General features: G+C 52.4%; 1 pseudogene; it reads right to left on the bottom strand.

Moving 5' to 3' along the window:
* LOC136526576 (exocyst complex component EXO70E2-like) overlaps positions 1-17,657 on the bottom strand; it is a 40,656-nt pseudogene that overhangs the window by 13,112 nt on the left and 9,887 nt on the right.

Below are 17,657 nucleotides of genomic sequence, written 5' to 3'. Positions count from 1 at the left end.
CTACTCGTTTAGACATCCTCTTCACCTAACCCCTCCTTACGTTAAAAAACTAGAGGCACGGTGTGCGGGTGTAAAACTTTCAGTGAAACTAGAGGAACCACTAGACCCTACGCCCCAGCGGCTATGATGTTTTTATTCTCCAGCATAATCGAATTCACAGTTCCCCGCACCCTAAGCTTTAGCATCCGCCTTCTCGAGAAGGGTTTGGGGGGGGTCTGCCTATGAAATCTCCTTCAAGGAGAAGCTATCAGGCAGCCTAAGTCAATCGAACAGCTCAGATCACCGCTAAGAGACAGAAATGAAAAATTGCGATGCTCGTGCAGGTTACACCGGCCCCGTCGCAAACATCGGACCCGAACCCCACACGAACATGTCTGGTAAGAGCTTCTCATCACTCATGCCACCAAGGTAACATCACCGACCCTCACTTTCGTTTCAGTTAAATCATACATTAATCCCATACATCCAAACACTGCATATGCAATTGCTGCATCTCAACGCTTTGTGTCACGTCATGAAGCGGTAGTCGCCTCATTCGATATGAGCAGCAACTGACCGAGGTTCGAAGGCCAGCCCATAAAGGGCTCGAGGCTGCCTCGTGTCAAATAGAGCCAGGGGAGAAAAACTAAGATGAGCCCCAGCGGCCTTGCTTGACCCCGCTCAGAAGCAGACAGGGACATATCGACCTTTCTCGTTCGATTCTAACCTCGAGCCAAACCCACAGAATCTCCATCGAGGAGAGGCCAACGGGCCACCTGAGCCTATCGAACGGCTCAGGCATCTACCGGGAGGCGGGTTAAGAAGTAGTGGAATTCCACATGAGGGCTCTACCGACCCCGTCAGCGAATGATGGACCCGGATTCCACACGAACATGCCCATTAGCGAGCTCATTGAGCGCGACACTCGTGCTGTCGAGGCAAGTGTCGTCAGCTCAGCCCCTCTGGTTGTGGAAACCGAGGATGGGGTGATGCGTGAAACATGGATGACCCCTATCAGACCCCAAGGGCTTGGGGGCTCAACCCGCTTGATCCTAGATCGAGAGACTGAGGTTCGAAGGCTAGCCCACGAAGGGTCCAAGGCTGCCTCGCATCGAACAAAAGCCTGGGGAGAAAACAAGGATGAGACATACTGGCCTTCACCCAACCCGCATAGTGGTGGATAGGGTCATCTCAAGCTTCTAGTTCAATCTAGCCTCTAGCCGAGCCCATAGAGTCCCCATTAAGGGGAATCTGTTGGAAGGCGGGTTACGAAACAACGGAATGCCACCCGAGGGCTTTGCCGACCCTATCACGAGCGACGGGACTAGATTCCGTTCGAACATCCCCATTAGCGAGCTCATCAAGTGCGTCACTCAAGCCATCGAGGCAAGTGACATCATCTCAACCCCTCCAGTTGCGAAAACCATGGACGGGGCGATAGTCACAAAATGAGCTGACCCTTGACCGAATCCCCACCATGCGCATGGGCTCGGGGAAGGCCAGACTTGTGATGAGACCGAACACACGGTCATAGAACAATAGCTAAAATCCTAAGTAAGGGGCATGTCCGAATACAAGAGTAAGTTCGCTACCCTCGCTTCGGTCTCTAGTAACATCTGGCCCCAGCAACTGTAAGGGGTCGGATCTCACTCGGGGGCTGATAAAGGCATAAATACCTCCTTTTTTTTGAAATAGTCGCTGCGTCAGACCTCTTCCTTGCGTTAAGGTTAGCGACAAGGTTTGTGGCAACAAATAACCGAGCATGCATCGTAAGACTACAAAAAAACCCACGCCCCGATGGCTATGGTAACTTTGCTCACCATCATAAATTGAAATTTCCCCCTTATACACCTCGGGTCCTACGGTCTTAATGAACAGAAGGGTCAGATTGCACAAGCACCTTTTTTTGAATGCAAAAAGGGATGAAAGCAAGTTCAATCGAACAAAACGAAATTGCGAATTTGTTTAACAAAATGAAGTTGTGAATCTGTTTTCAAAAGAACCGACACTTGTCCATAGATTACAGATAAATGTCTACCAGACTCATTCAACCATGTCTACAATTCTGCTCAATAGGGTTTCCACAAAGGGAGTCAGCATTGCTTCTATGGGATCCAGATCGGAGGGTTCATAACTAGGCACGAAACCAAGGCTCATCGCCTCAAAATCGATGTTGTCGTCATAATGCGAGTGGGTGACGGCGAAGGTTTGGGTGATCCCTGAGCGAAGAGCCTCCTTCTCTAGCTTGTGCACCCACATCGTGATACCTGTGGTATGGGCCATGAGCGAGCTGGTCCCCTCCGCCTACACCACTCGTAGGTTGTCGCAGACTACGCCGAGGGCAAACTTCAAGAGATCGAGCTCGTCGCTCTGCCTAAAGAAGACTCCTCGCCTCGGCGAGATCCATGGCCAGTCCGGTAGTGGCACCCTCGGCCTCTAGTTTCTAGGATTTTGCGGTCTCTATCTCGGCCTGGAGGGAACGAATCCTCTATTGCGCCTCGTTGCACTCTTAGACGGCCCGGTCGCGCTCCCCGTAGGTCACGTTGCGCTCTGAGCAGAGCCTCTCCATAGTATGGCATAGCTCATCCCGCTCCCCACATAGCTGGGTGACCGTCTCAGTGTCTTGTTTCGCCCTCTACTCTAGGGCCACGGACCTCTCCTCGGCCACCAGCCTAAGATCCCGCTCCTGCTCAGCCTTGGCCAGGAGGTCGATGATTCGCTGGCAGGTCTCAGCATCCCGCTGGAGGAGCTGGTCCCGCTCCTTCTGCACCCTGGCGGCCTCCTCCTAATCTCGTTGCATCCTCTCTGATAGCTCATCAAAAGACTTCTCGGCGAGCTCCGCATCCACGCAGGCCTCGGCCTCCTACCGTCGAAGAGCGTCTGCCTCCGCGGCAAGGGGAGTCAACTCGGCCACCCTCTGTCGAAGCTAGGTGGTCACATCCCTATGCAGCCATGCCTCATCGATGAGGCGGTCCCAATCCTCCTTGTTTTAATGAAGGAACTAGGATTTCTCCTAGCTGCAAGCAATAAGAGACTGAAAGAAGACAGTGGTCAAAAAATAAAAATAGATGAAGAAAGAAAAAATCGGGAGGCAAGACCAAGTAAATACCTGGCCAGTGGGAACAATGACGTCTCGAAGGACGCCGCTGGCCTGGTTCAGAGCTTCCAGCATGGCCGTGAACCCCTCGTAGAGCTTCTCTCGCTCCATGCCCTCGGTGGCATCGTCGAGGGTGAAGAGATCCGACGATGGGTCCCACAGACTCACCCCCTAGAACAGGGGCTCATCCCATGTGGGCGGGTGGCAGCCCTCGAACGGCAGGGCTAGGGATAACTCCCTGCTAGTCTCCTCGGCAACTGTCGCGGAGTTAGAGGGTCCCTTAGCCATCACCTCCTCCATCCCGCCCACGGCGGGCGTCGTCTCTGGGGCCATAGGTGGCACGGCACTCGCCGCTACCTCGGGCGCCACCACCATGGCTTCAGGCTATGACCCAGCCATTGGAGCCACCATGACCTCTGCCTCCATTGGTGGGGCCTCGTCCGGCTACGCCGCACCCACCGTGGTAGACGCAACGGGAGCGACCGATAGCTCCGCCTGGCCCGACGTCGGTAGCGGCATCATTTTCGTCACTGGTTGAGCAGCAACCTCTATGAGCACCTCCTTAGCCTTACCAATAGCTTGACCCGCCGAGGGCACGGGCAGCACCAGATCGGCCGATGAGGCTATGACGCCGGCTTCGCTCTCGCCCGACACAGGAGCGACGTCAGGCAACGGCCCCCGCCTTGCCTAAAGGGCGAGGGATTTCTTGGGCGCCAATGCTATGGAAGTACCCCATCTGACCAGTCTCCCGATGCTACAAAAGAAACAAAAGGCGTGAGTCACTATGAAAAACAGAGAAAAACAGACGAATCGGCAACTTACATCAGCGTTGTTGGGCAGTGGAGGCGTTTGGGGGAGGAACCACCAGTTCCCTGCTCCACCTCATTGGGGCGGGACCATTTTGAGCCCACTCCCTGCTCCTGGGCCAAGGGGCTTGCCCCCCTCGTATCTAGGGGCACGATGGTGGTGCCACCCCCCTCTCTCGGTACCTCAGGTGCGGCGGCGGATTCGCCCGCTCCCACTGGCTCTTGGGGCACGGCGACAGGTCCGCCCATCCCTGTTGGTTCCTGAGGCACAGTGGCAGATTAGCCCACCCCTGATGATGCTAAGGACAGGCCATCGGTCTGGCCCGCCTCCTCTGGCCTCACAGCCGCATCTTCCCCTATGTGGAACGGGAAGGGTCCCTGCATTGATGAGTGGGCACATGTCAGCACATCCTCGCCTCCTAGGTCACCCCACTCGATGTCTGCAACTGCCTCGTCATCTTCCTCATCGTCGTCATCGTCGTCATCACTATCTGTTTCTTCACCTCGCTCTCGTGCCTGCTGCTTCTGTAGTTGCTTCTTCCTCTTCAACTCCTTCATCTTCCTCTCCCACTTAGCCATGGTACAATTCACCATCGCCATGAGCGGGTCCTTCAGCAGTGAAGTCGGGCTATCCATAAAGAGAAGCCTCTTTGGCTGGTCCCGCTATCCCAATGTCAGCACCAAGGGGTCGGAAGTTCAAATTAAAAAAAGGGAGGCACGGGGAAAGAGAACTTATGAAGTCAATGTACCCTGGTTTTGGCCACATTGGAGGGTGCCCCGGTAGTGGATACATGAAATCGAGAATGACGCTGGCGTCGTCCTTTGAAGGCTCCATCGCCTCCTTGATGCGCTGCACCACTTCAGAGGGGGAGCGCTTCATCGGCAAGCGCCATCCCATCGAGTGATGCTCCGAGCTCCATCAGGTATTAGGGAAGTGCGCGACTCATCAGTGGCGCCACCCTCCGCATATGGTAGGCGCCGATGATCCCTGACCCCTTCACGCCCCCTCCTTTAGAATTCAGATGTCGGCGAGATGGTCCTAGATTTTCTTCTTGTCTTTATCCGGTACACCCCACTTCCATGGCTCTGGGACCTCTTCGATAATGTGCCCGGAGAACGCTGGCAAGGGGGTGGCTGCGTCGTCCTTGACGTAAAACCAATGCGAATGCCACCCCTTGTTGGAGGTCGACAGACGCATCGACGGGTATTCATTTACCCGGTTGTTGCGGAGATGAATGACGGCACATCCCACCGTCACGCTCAGCTCTTGCCTCTTCTCCCGCTTCTTCAAGAGGTTGACGACAAAGAAATACCACCATAGGTCAAAGTGGGGACTAATTCTCAAGAACCCCTCACACAGGGCGACAGACACCGCAATGTGCTGGACCCCATTGGGAGTGAGGTGCTGTAGCTCTACCTTGTAGTAGTGCAATAGCCCCCGAAGGAACTTGTGGGTGGGGATGGCGAATCCCCGCTCGTGAAAGCGAAGGACACCACGTAGCCTTCGGGTGGCGAAGACGCGTCCTCATTGTTGGGCAGTCGCCACTCCTCGATGACGGTTAGTAGGCAAAGGAGGCCACGGTGAACGAGGCCCTCTAGGTGCTAAAGGGTGATGTCGGATCTGCACCACGGCTCCATTGAATGATTGGGAGGGGGTGGACACGAGCTCGACGATGGCTGCGATGCGGGTGCGGGAGGACTTAGGCGATTGGCGGTGGAGGTTGTAGAGGCAAAGGCGAGGAGGCAAAGTACGAAACCCTGGGGGCGAACCCCTTGGTTTTATAGGGGCGATGGATGTGAGAAGGGCAACCATCCTCCTAGATCTCCGTGCCTACCATGATACACCACCATGTCACATCGCGGGATATGCGCCCACAATCCCTATCCTTTCTCACCAAAGTAGCGCCGGACGTTTCGCCTTCCCGGGCAGACTAGGACTCTTTTCCCGTAGAGGGGATATGGGTCAAGAAGCATTTTTACGACTCGCCCGGGCCCAAGAGTTTGAGGGCTGGCCGAATAGTTTCGACGACCGTCCCAACGAGGGATGGGCCCATGAGCAGCCAAAACTCAGGGGCACGAGCCTCAAGGGAGTCTCGATCTACGATCGAATCTCAACCGGGCCGACCCTGGATGAATCCCCATGAACAGGATACCAGGGTTCCCTTTAAGCTATCCAGTTGTCGAAACACCAAATTTCACAGCCATACCCGCGAAGGGTACGAATTACTCCCGGGCGATTCTATCTGAATCACACGAGGGCGCGAGCGCACCCTCTAGCGAATCGAAATACCCCTCGGGCGATTCTATCCAAATCACCCGGGGCTCGGGGGCTACACCCATCAGGTGCGCTCACACGGACCCTCTAGCAAGTCAAAACACCCCCTAGGTGATTCTATCCGAATCACCCGGGGGCTCGGGGGCTACTGTCGAGGACCGATTACTAGGGTACCCAAAGAGGTGGAACTAATACCATCAAACGGTGATGCTTCCGAACAGGCAAGAACACAACTACACTTCTTGCCCTATGCCTCGCCTAGCCCCGAAGGGTTGGCTCCACCTCGCCTGACCCCTGAGGGCTGGACTCCGCCTCGCTTGACGTCTGGGGGCAGACTCTGCCTCGCCCGATGGCTGGGGGTAGACTTCGCCTCGCCCGACGACCGGGGACTGGCTCTGCCTCGCTCGATGTCTGAGGGCTGGCTCCGCCTCACTCGACGGCTGAGGGCTGACTCCGCCTTGCCCGATGACCGGGGACTGGCTCTGCCTCACTCGATGTTTGAGGGCTAGCTCCGCCTCACCCAATGGCTGAAGGCTGGCTTCGCCTCGCCCGATGTCTGAGGGATGGCTCCGCCTCGCCCAATGGCTGAGGGTAGGCCCTGCCTCACCGAATGGTTGTGGCCTGGCTCTACCTCGCCCAACGGCTGAGGGCTAGCTCCGCCTCACGCGACGATTGAGGGTTGGCTCTACCTCGCTCGACGTCCTAGGGCTGGCTCCGCCTCACCTGACGTTTGCACCCTGCTCCTTCATAATGATGAGCATAGGGTAAGACATGACACTCAGGTCAACCGCAGTACTGAGGACCATGCCCTATGCGCCTATGGGAAAGTACCATCAGGGTATGATGGGACGGGCACTTTAAGCCCTCCCAGGCATGACAGAGCCCGAATAGTGTAGTAGGCGCCGACTTTTGTCCTATAGTGTTGTGGACACTGCCATCAGCCCCTGGTGCATGGATCCTAACACAAGCATATGACAACCACTATAGCCCAGGAGGGAACTCACATCATCAATAGTAATGAACGTATGGTCACTTCCCCGTCTGCTCCCCGTAGGGTCACGGCTCGGTACCCTGACGCGCCGCATCGTCTGCCGGAGTAGGATGGGACGCGACCACTAGCTAACCAAAGCCAGGGCACGGCCCTATCAGGATCAGCGAACGTGCTATCCCTGGCATGGACTGCCATGACAGCATGGCAGGCTCAAGGGAAAAGGAAGACCCAGCACCTTCGAAGGACCCTCTCTACCTCTGGTTTTTTCCTCTTTCTCCCATCTGTAATCTCTGCTCCCCCTTGGTCTATAAAAGGAAGGGCAGGGCGCCCCACTAAGGGGATGGATCGATTGTCACACACAACACATAGCCAAACAGCAACCGAGCTCTTGGCATCCTTTCGACCTTTCCATCAGAGACTTGGGGCCTGTCCCTCTCTCGACCGTTTGTACCCCCTACTACAAACCTTTTTCAGTGCTAATAACACGAGCAACGGCAAACTAGACGTAGGGACATTCTGCCCGAACCAGTATAAACATTGTGTCCTTTAGTACACCATCCGGGCCTAATGTGCAACAAATATAAATTTACTAGTTGGTGCTTATTCGAAACACCGACACACGACGACAAGCCACGGTGGACACGACCACGACAGCTACAGCGGGGAGGCGGTAGCGCTCCCACAGGCATGCACATGGTGGAGAGGGAGCCAAGGTGAGCTAGTGGTGCAGAGGGATTAGCGCGGGTTGAAGTGGTGGAGGATGGCCACGGCTTGGGCAACGATGGGCCTTAACGGCACGGCGGCGGGCAAAGCTCCAAAATTAGAGCTCAGCGTGATGCGAGTCAAGGCGGGGTGGGGTCAGCTAGAGAGGGGATGTGAAGGCGGAGACGAGAGCATGAGGAATCGATGAGAGGTGCTCGCTCTCGGGCTTCACTGTGACGCGACGCGACGGTGGTAGAAAACAGAGGGATAAGAGGGAAAGAGAGAGACAACGCGGCAGGTGGGCTCAGCTCGTCCTTGCCTTGGTGGGACGCGAGCAGTGAGAACGGGAGGCCCACGCGCTAGTGCTACGAACCATGTGTGCGCGCGTTCGACTAGTGTGGCCCCGTGCCGCAGTGCCATAAATGGCATGGCGACGGCGGCTCGACCATGTGCGCGTGGCAGAGGCGACACGCATAGGACCAACAACAGCGTAGAGGTGCAGCGGATCAGTGTGGACGCGATGGCAGTGGCAGCGTCGCGATGCGAGTAGTGATGGTAGTGTGGAAGCGACGGCAGCGCAGCGCGGCCACATCGGCACCCAAGACGGTAGCGTGAGGTAGAGCTGCAGGGCATAGGGCCAGCGGCTGGCCTCGGCCAAGCCTAGGCGGCTCTACCGGCCCAGCGCGGCGGCATGGCTGACCGCGCGGGACGGGGCAGGTAGCAGCAGCTGCTGCTCCGCGTGGTGGGCCAGCGGCAGCCGAGCCATGGCCAGGTCAGAGGCGGCCACGGCCGACAGCGCGCGCATGCGCACTCGCATGCACGACCAACACGACGACACCGACCGCCCGAGCACGGTGATCGCGGCCTCGCGACCATCCAGCCCGAAAACCGGTAACGTGCTCGACTTTTTAAAGCGCTCAACACGATCAAACGGTTGCTCCTAAACCTAAACTGTCTTCACCATGCTTAAGATGGTACATGAGACTACCAAATCGAGCTATAACACTACACCGCTCCTTAACCCAATCTCTCACAATAAATTGCTAAACAAAGCAGTGCTAGCTGTCGACAGACTTGAAAATTTCAAAGTTTTTGAGCTGAATTAGATTTCCATTTGCAATTTCCAAGCTAGTAGAAATATTAGCTAGTAATATCATTTTTCGACCGCAGGTATTTCATTGTCATCTACAAAGTTTACACTTCAAATTTTATTTAAGTACCACATGCTTGTTCTATAGCATTTTTGCTTAATAAAAATTGGTTTTAAACCCTAAGTGATATAACGTGACTATCGAATCACTTTTGTTTCGCCTTTTAGTTAATCGTTTTGGGTTACAGAAATTGATCTACACAATTTATCACATGTATTAACCCATAAACATGATACTCATGACATGTTTTAGTAAATGATTTACGGTGAGGCTACTCCGAAGCCGCCAACACCACGAGTCGCGACCTTGGGGAGCGGCGCCGTCTGCCGTCGCGGCGGGTAGGGCGAAGCCGGCCACAGCCCGGCCGCCAAGGTGCACCACGAGCGACTGGCCGCTGGCTGGCCTGAGCCGGCAAACGGCGTTCGCCCAGGTCCCAGTCGCCTAGCGCACGCCAGGAGGCCACGCGAGGTCTACCGCAGCCGCCCGGGGCATCACCTCTCCAGGCCACAGATCCGGTGATGGGGATGACAGATCTGGCCCCTAGGAGCCGGATCTGGCTCGCCAACCGTCGAGCTCGCCGGAGAAGTCAAAGGAATAGGCATGGTGGTGGAGGGGTGGGAGCGAAGGGATGGGGAAGAAAGGGGCTACGACTGACACCTTTTTTCGGGCTGCCGCTGGCCGCCGCCGCCGCACGCCAGAGGGTGGCGATAGTGGCCAGAGGGGAAGCAGGGAGGGGGAGGTCCTGGGGCGCCGACGAGGTCCCCAGAGTCGCCCCTGGGAGAGCTCGGGGGAGGGGAGGGTTGTCTGTTTCAGATTATTATGGCCACCGTGGTGGAAAGAACTGAGGGTCCCCACCTAAGACGACTTCCACGATGATAGGTATACGCAGCCTTTTCCTCAGCTTCTGGTCCGGGACTTTCCAGAGCTTTTGGGTAGCATAGGTTGTCTGAAACATGGACTCGAACTTTGGCAGTGGTGAGCTTCTGGCGAAACAATTAAATCTGGGATTGTTCAAGCATTTCAACACTGGTGCCCAAGACACCTGGAGATAACTCTGTATGTACCTGTGGATTCTGCTAGTGATGTTTTGAAAAAAAGTTACGTGTGTGGAGCTGCTGTCGTATGAAGTGTGAGTTGTTGATCAAGAAGATGAACCTGAGGCTCTGGTCTGGGAATGACTGCGACACTCTGGCAAGCTCTTCCTCTAGGTAACCGACTACCTCCACTGTCAGGGTAGTCAAAGAACATGTATGTCCACGATGCCTTGCATAATTAGCGGGGAGCAATGCTTTAGTGGACAACACAATACTACAGATATAGTTCATGACGGACCGAGTGACTTTGTGGATGTCAAGTGATGATTGCAGCAGGGTCGCCGGAGCCGTCCTTTCCTCTCTCATGGACATCGCCGGAGCCGGAAAAGTTCGTTTTTCGGACTTCGCGGTTCGGCCCGTGGGAGAGGCACCCCTTGGCCCTGCAGCTGCAGAGGAGGAGGAGGAGGAGGAGTCGAAGGATGGAGTGACGACAGCAGTCCTGATGTGATCAAATGTGTCCCGTACGGCCTGATCCAGCTTACCCAGTTGTGCTGACAAGAGGCCCCCAAGATCGTCAGCTACCTCTGTGGACTGCACGTAGGGTGAGGAATAGAAAGCCATCATGATCTGTTCTGAGGATGTGGAGAGAGCATGGCGCACATCTAGCAGTGCCCGGACCTTCTCAGCTGCCCCCACCAGTACCACACTGCTAGAAGAAACATGCTGTTGGCTGTGGATGGTGACAACATCAACATTCGAAGGACCAAGAGCAACAATCGCGTCAACAAAGGTGAGCATCTTCAGCAAGGTTGCCTTGAGCAATTGTGCAAATTCAGAAACTGCAGCCGGTGGCCCAACGGTTGCTTCATCGCCGCTGTAAAGTCCACTCAAGCATCTCCATACGGATGTGCGGATGACCTGCAGAGCCAGGATCCAACTCTGCATCTCCCGCGGGACCAAGTTCCTCTGCCCAGACGCACCAAGCTCAGGCTCAGCATCAGCAGGACGGAGAAGCCAGCCAACGTGCAGCTCCGAGAGCCACCTGTCCGGGGCAGTGGCGTTGCTGCCATCGGCACCAGCACAGAGGGTCACTTTCAGTGTCCTGTAGCGAATTTTCTATAAAAAATTGCTGCAATATTCCTTTGAAACGACTGAAACACCTAACATATACATTTATAACATAGAGGAGGAGAAGCCTGGACCGGTCGATTCTAGCCGTCGAGGTTGGAGCCGGCGGCGAGCGGCGGCACATGAGCACCACTAGAACCCAGCACCAGTGGCACGCGCGAGCACCACCACCAGCCAGCGCCACCAGCACCGGCCTTAGCTCAGTCTGGTGGGCGGCGCGTGCTACCAGAGGGAGTGGGCAGCGCGGCGCACGACCAAAGCGAGGGTGGGGCGCACGACGGGCGGGGGTGAGGAGCGAGGAGCAGGGAGTGTCGATGCGGGACCCACGGGATACCCCACAAGGAAGAGAGAAGATTAGTCTAACTAGGATTCTTCTCATGTAATCTTAGTAGTAGTATTATTCTGTAATCCTACTAGGAACTCTCATTGTAAACCGATTAGGATTCCGACCTCCTAACTATATAAAGAAGGGCAGGGTTCCTAGAGACGGGACTTAGAGACGACAACACAACACTTTACGATCAATCCAATGCAAAGGCTAACGCCGACTGGACGTAGGGCTATTACTCGATCAACGATCGAGGGCCCGAACCAGGACAAATCGACTGTCTCTTGCTTTAACCGTCGAGTTCCGCATACGCTGAAGCCCGAACATACTGCCCCGGGTACCCCCGTGGCAGGCTATCGGTGGTCAAACATCGACAGCTAGCGCGCCAGGTAGGGGCTTTCGGCGACTTTGCATCCGAGAGCTCGATGGACCTCGACAACATGATCTTCTCGACAGGATCAACCTTCATCTTCGGTTCATGGATCTACGAGGCAGGTGACAATGGCAAGCTCCAACGCCGTCTCCTTGAAAATTCAGATCACCATGAAGACCATTCTATTTCGGTGACTACGATAGATCAACTTGTTGGAAGATTCGCGCAGCTCGCGATGTCCGATCCAACTCAGATTTCGCGGCTTCACGCATCCGATTCAAACTCAGGTTCCGCTTCCGAGACGGAGTCTTATCCGAGTTCTTTTGGAAAACCGAGTTCTTTTCCGACATGGCTCCGGAACACGACATCAACCTATCAAGAATACAACTCGGAGTACACTCAGAGTACTTTAAAGAAGACGGGTCCTTTTCCGTTCGGTCTCGGTAACATGGCAACGACTTATCGGGCACAGCTCGAAAGATCTCTTAATCCAGTGCTTGGAATACCACTGACAGGAGCTCAGGAAGGTCTCGTACTAACCGTAACATCTCAAGACTGCATCATCCACTGGCCAGGTTCTGTTCCTGAGGATAGCAGTACCCGGCTAGTTGACACAACAACGACAACAGTTCTACCCTACCAAGAAGGAGACTCGATCTGTGACCTTAAAGCCTCTACTGAAGTTGTCAACAACTCTGGCAGTACGGAAACCAACGCCGATGATAGAACAACTCACGCTAGAGAAGTATTCATGATTCGCCGTCCTCGATCACCATTGGTCCCCCCAGAAGCGCCCGATGTCAGGTCTTCAAATGATTCTGAGTCCAACATATCACCATTTACCCAGGGGCACGATGGTGAGACCAAGAGTCAGAGGCAAGCCAGAGAGAGAAAGAACAAATTGAAACAAGGACGTCAATGCCGTGCTAAGCAGCGCAAGGAAGCTTGGATCAGATATGAGTAAGACCTAGTCGAGTACAATAGAAGAAAATCAGGGCAAGAGGTCAAAGAAGGACGAGTGGCGACAACCCTACGATAAGATCCGAGAAGCACTAGAAGAACTCAGGGACTTCACATCCCAGTGAAAAACAAGAACTCCGGGACTTCCTCCGATCAACAGTCCTAAGAACGCACGATGGAAGGGGCCCGCTCAAGACTACCTGACAGGGTCAACATCTCATGAGCAGAAAGATCAAAACCAAAGGAAGTCCGCTTTCAAGAGACTTGGACCAAGTGGAAGTCACAACAGAGAAAGCAGAAGAAACCATAGTCAAAATGACCGAGTCGAACAACGAAGAAAGGCCAGAAGCAAAGCACCTAATCGGACACGCCACGCAAAACTACTCTCACCAAGACAACAGTTGGCATGAAGGGGGCGCTGAATCAGAATACACAGAAGCCAGAACGCACGATAGATTCCCCTATTTGCAAACAGACTTGCTTCAATACGACTGCCTCACAAGTTTCAAGCCGTCCAACCACTCCAAGTATGATGGCAAGACCGAACCAAAGCAGTGGCTCAGGATTTACTCGTAATCGATTGAATTGGCCGGAGGAGACGATGGCATCAAAGACCTTGTTCTTTCCCATGGCCCTAGAAACCATGTCCCTTTAATGGTTTGACAAATTGAATCCAGGATCAATCAGAAATTGGGAGGACTTGCAAAGAGCTTTCTGTGAAAATTTCGTGGGTATCATTACACACCCAATCACCCATGCAGAGTTAAAAGGACTCAAGCAGAAAGGAGGTGAAAGTCTTAGAAATTACTATCGATGACATCACCCAACGAGAAGTAATCGAAGCTTTCTCTCACGGAATCATGGCTAGGTGGCAATTTCAAGACTTCTGCAAAGAAAAACCAAGAAACAATGAAGAATTCAGACGAACAGTGGAAAAGATGATTACCGCAGAGGAAAAGACACGAGAAAAGATTCCCGGATAGAAACAACCAAGACAACCCGGACAAGCAAAATCATCGAAACAACAGACATCAGGAAAGAAAACGTGGACCAGACAACACCATAGCAGTGACTGACAAATCAAGGAAGTTTTCCTAGCCTAGAAGGTATGACGACATTGAAAACATGCGTTGCATCCTACACCCCAAAGGAAATCACACCATCGAAGATTGCTACACCTTCAAAGATCGATACACAAGAAAAGATAGTAAGGAGAATACCAAAGAAGGCAATCAGAAAAAAGAAGAAGACAACCACGAAGACAAGGGATTCCAAAAATCTAGGGGGGGTAGTAGCAGTAATCTTTGTCGAGGTTCCAGATTCCAGAAGCAAACATTAAGAAAAGCTAGCGTTACGAACCATCATGGCAGCAGAACCGGCTACACCAAGATATCTCAATTGGTCACAGTATCCAATCCAATTTTCAAGAGAAGACCAATGGACTAGCGTAGGAAACGTAGGCCATTACCCACTGGTTCTAGATCCAACTATTGCCGGTATGACTGTCACGAAAGTACTAATCAACGGGGGGAGCCGAACTCAACATCATTTTTTCAGAAACTCTAAGGAAGATGGGACTACAACTCGCCGGGATGATTACACCAACAAGCACATCTTTTTATGGCATAGTACCCGGCAAGGCAGCAATGCCACTTGGACAAATCACTCTACCGGTTACTTTTGGGACTCCCTCGAACTACCGTACAGAGTTCATCAAGTTTGAAGTTGCGGACTTTGATTCATCATATCACGCAATCCTCGGGCGCCCAGCACTAGCAAAATTCATGGCGATACCGCATTATCCGTACCTATTGCTTAAGATGCCAGGGCCTAACGGTGTCCTTTCTCTTTGGAGCGATTTGAAGCGCGCTTTTGACTGCGATGTTCAGGCAATCCAAATTGCAGCAAAAGCACAGGGTGCCGATGGAAGAAAAGAAATAGCCACTGTTGCAGCAGAAATGAGCCCAGAAGAGCTAGAGATACTGGCTAAAAACCCAGCATCCTAGCACCACCAAAAGAAGTCGACGTCAAGCAAATCGACCTGGGCACCGGTGATCCCACCAAAACGGCAACCATCAGCGCCCAACTCTCGGCAAAATCGGAACTCGCGCTCACCAACTTTCTTCGGGACAACAAAGATATCTTCGCTTGGAAGCCGACCGATGCCAGGAGTCCTAAGAGAGTTGGCTGAGCACAGAATTGACATCAATGAAGGCTCCAAACCTGTGAAGCAACGACTACGATGATTCTCACCCGACAAGAAGGCAACAATTAAAAAAGAAATCACAAAACTAATGGCAGCCGGATTCATCAGAGAAATCCTCCATCTAGATTGACTAGCAAACCCAGTTCTAGTACAGAAAAAGAATACGGACGAGTGGCGCATGTGTGTCGACTACACAGATCTCAACAAACACTGCCTGAAAGATCCGTTCGGGCTACCACGCATTGATCAGATAGTTGATTCAACAGCAGGATCTGCCCTATTATCCTTCCTTGATTACTATTCAGGATATCACTAGATCGCATTAAAGGAACAAGACCAGAGCAAGACATCTTTTCATCACTCCATTCGGTGCCTACTGCTACAAAACCATGTCATTTGGACTCAAGAATGCTGGTGCCACTTACCAAAGAGCTATCCAAACGTGCCTTGGTGATCAGATCGGCGAAAACGTAGAGGCATATGTGGATGACGTAGTAGTAAAGACAAAGAACCCGGATACACTAATTGAAGACTTAAAGCAAACCTTCGAAAACCTGAAAAGATGGAGGTGGAAATTGAACCCAAACAAGTGTGTATTCGGAGTTCCTTCAGGAAAACTACTCAGATTCTTGGTCAATCATCGCGAAATCGAAGCAAGCGCCAAGCAAATTCGAGCCATAACAGAGATGGGCCCTCCTCGAAGTGTCAAAGATGTGCGGAAGCTAACAGGCTGCATGGCGGCCCTAAATCAATTCAAATCAAGACTCGGCGAAAAAGGGTTACCTTTCTTTAAACTGCTAAAGAAGACAGACAAATTCAAGTGGACAGAAGAAGCAAACGAAGCTTTCAAGAAGCTCAAGGCATACCTAACTTCCTAGCCGATTCTCACACCTCCAAAGAAATACGAAGACATGATGTTGTACATTGCGGCAACTTCTACTGTGATCAGCACAGCGATTGTCGTAGAAAGAGAAGAAGAAGGGCGTATATACAAAGTACAATGCCCCGTATACTACATCAGCGAAGTACTGTCAGAATCAAAAATCCGGTATCCGCATATGAAAAAACTACTCTACGCCCTCCTGATCACTTCACGCAAGCTTCGCCACTATTTTGAAAGCCACAAGATTACCATGGAGACAGATTTCCCACTCGGAGACATCCTACACAACTAGAGACGCAACAGGGCGCATATCTAAGTGGGTAGTTGAACTTGGTGCTCTCAATATCCATTTCAACCCACAGAAGGCAATTAAATCTCATGCCATGGCTGATTTTGTTGCCGAGTGGACAGAAATTCAACAACCTATGTCAAATACCATCCTTGATCATTGGAAGATGTACTTTGATGGATCACTCAAGCTAGGCGAAGCCAGTGCAGGTGTTCTCCTCATTTCTCCAGACGGAAAAAAAACTCAAGTATGTCCTTCAGATATTATGGCAAGCTACAAACAATGAAGCAGAATATGAAGCCCTCATCCACGGGCTATGAGTGGCAATTACCCTCGGAATCAAGCGTTTACTCGTTTACGGTGATTCAGCAGTAGTTATCAATCAAGTCAACAAAGATTGGGACTGCACCAAAGAAAACATGAGCGCTTACTGTACTGAAATACGAAAGCTCAAAAAACATTTTCAAGGATTAGAAATTCTACACGTCCTGTGTGATTCTAATATTGCGGCAGACATCCTCGCCAAGCTTGGATCAGACAGGGCGAAGGTCCCACCCGGTGTATTCATAGAGGAGTTATCAGCTCCCTCTATCAAACAACCCGATGAGATAACCCCTGAAATCTTAGCTAAAGGTACCCAGATTTTGGTAATCACCACTTCATGGACCTAGGTTTTTATTGATTACATCAAAGAGAATAAGTTGCTAGCAGAAAAAGAGGAAGCTACCCGAGTTGTTCGCAGAAGCAAGAACTACGTCCTAGTGGGAAACAAACTCTATAGAAGAGCCGCATCATCAGGAGTACTCCTAAAATGTGTCTCATTTTAAGAGGGCAAAAAGATCCTAGACGAGATACACTCAGGTTGCTGCGGAAATCACGCCGCTTCAAGAACACTAGTTGGCAAAGCATTCCGCACCGGATTCTACTAGTCAACCGCTTTGAAAGATGCAGAAGAACTTGTCAGAAGATGCAAAGGTTGTCAAATGTTCGCAAGACAAGCTCATGTACCAGCTCACAATCTCATCTACATCCCACCCGCTTGGCCTTTCTCCTGCTGGGGGCTGGATCAAGTAGGACCTCTCAAGAAAGCAAAAGGCGGTTTCGAGTACATCTTCGTAGCAATTGACAAGTTCACCAAGTGGATTGAATACAAACCACTTGCAAAATATAGCGCAGCCAAAGCAGTCGAGTTTATCCAAGACATTATGCACCGCTTCGGCATGCCCAATCAAATCATCATAGATTTGGGTTCTCCTTCACAGCCACAGAATTCCAAAGTTGGGCACAGGACTGTGGCTTTAGAATAGATTACGCATTAGTCGCACATCCAGAGGCCAACGGATAGGTAGAAAGGGCTAATGGACTCATACTAGCCGGATTAAAACCAAGATTGTATGAAGAACTAGTGGACTACGGATCAAAATGGATTGAAGAATTACCCAAGGTCGTATGGGG

The sequence above is a fragment of the Miscanthus floridulus genome, chromosome 19, assembly GCF_019320115.1.
Source record: "Miscanthus floridulus cultivar M001 chromosome 19, ASM1932011v1, whole genome shotgun sequence".
NCBI lineage: Eukaryota > Viridiplantae > Streptophyta > Magnoliopsida > Poales > Poaceae > Miscanthus > Miscanthus floridulus.
This window is presented reverse-complemented; position numbering and strand designations above follow the sequence as displayed.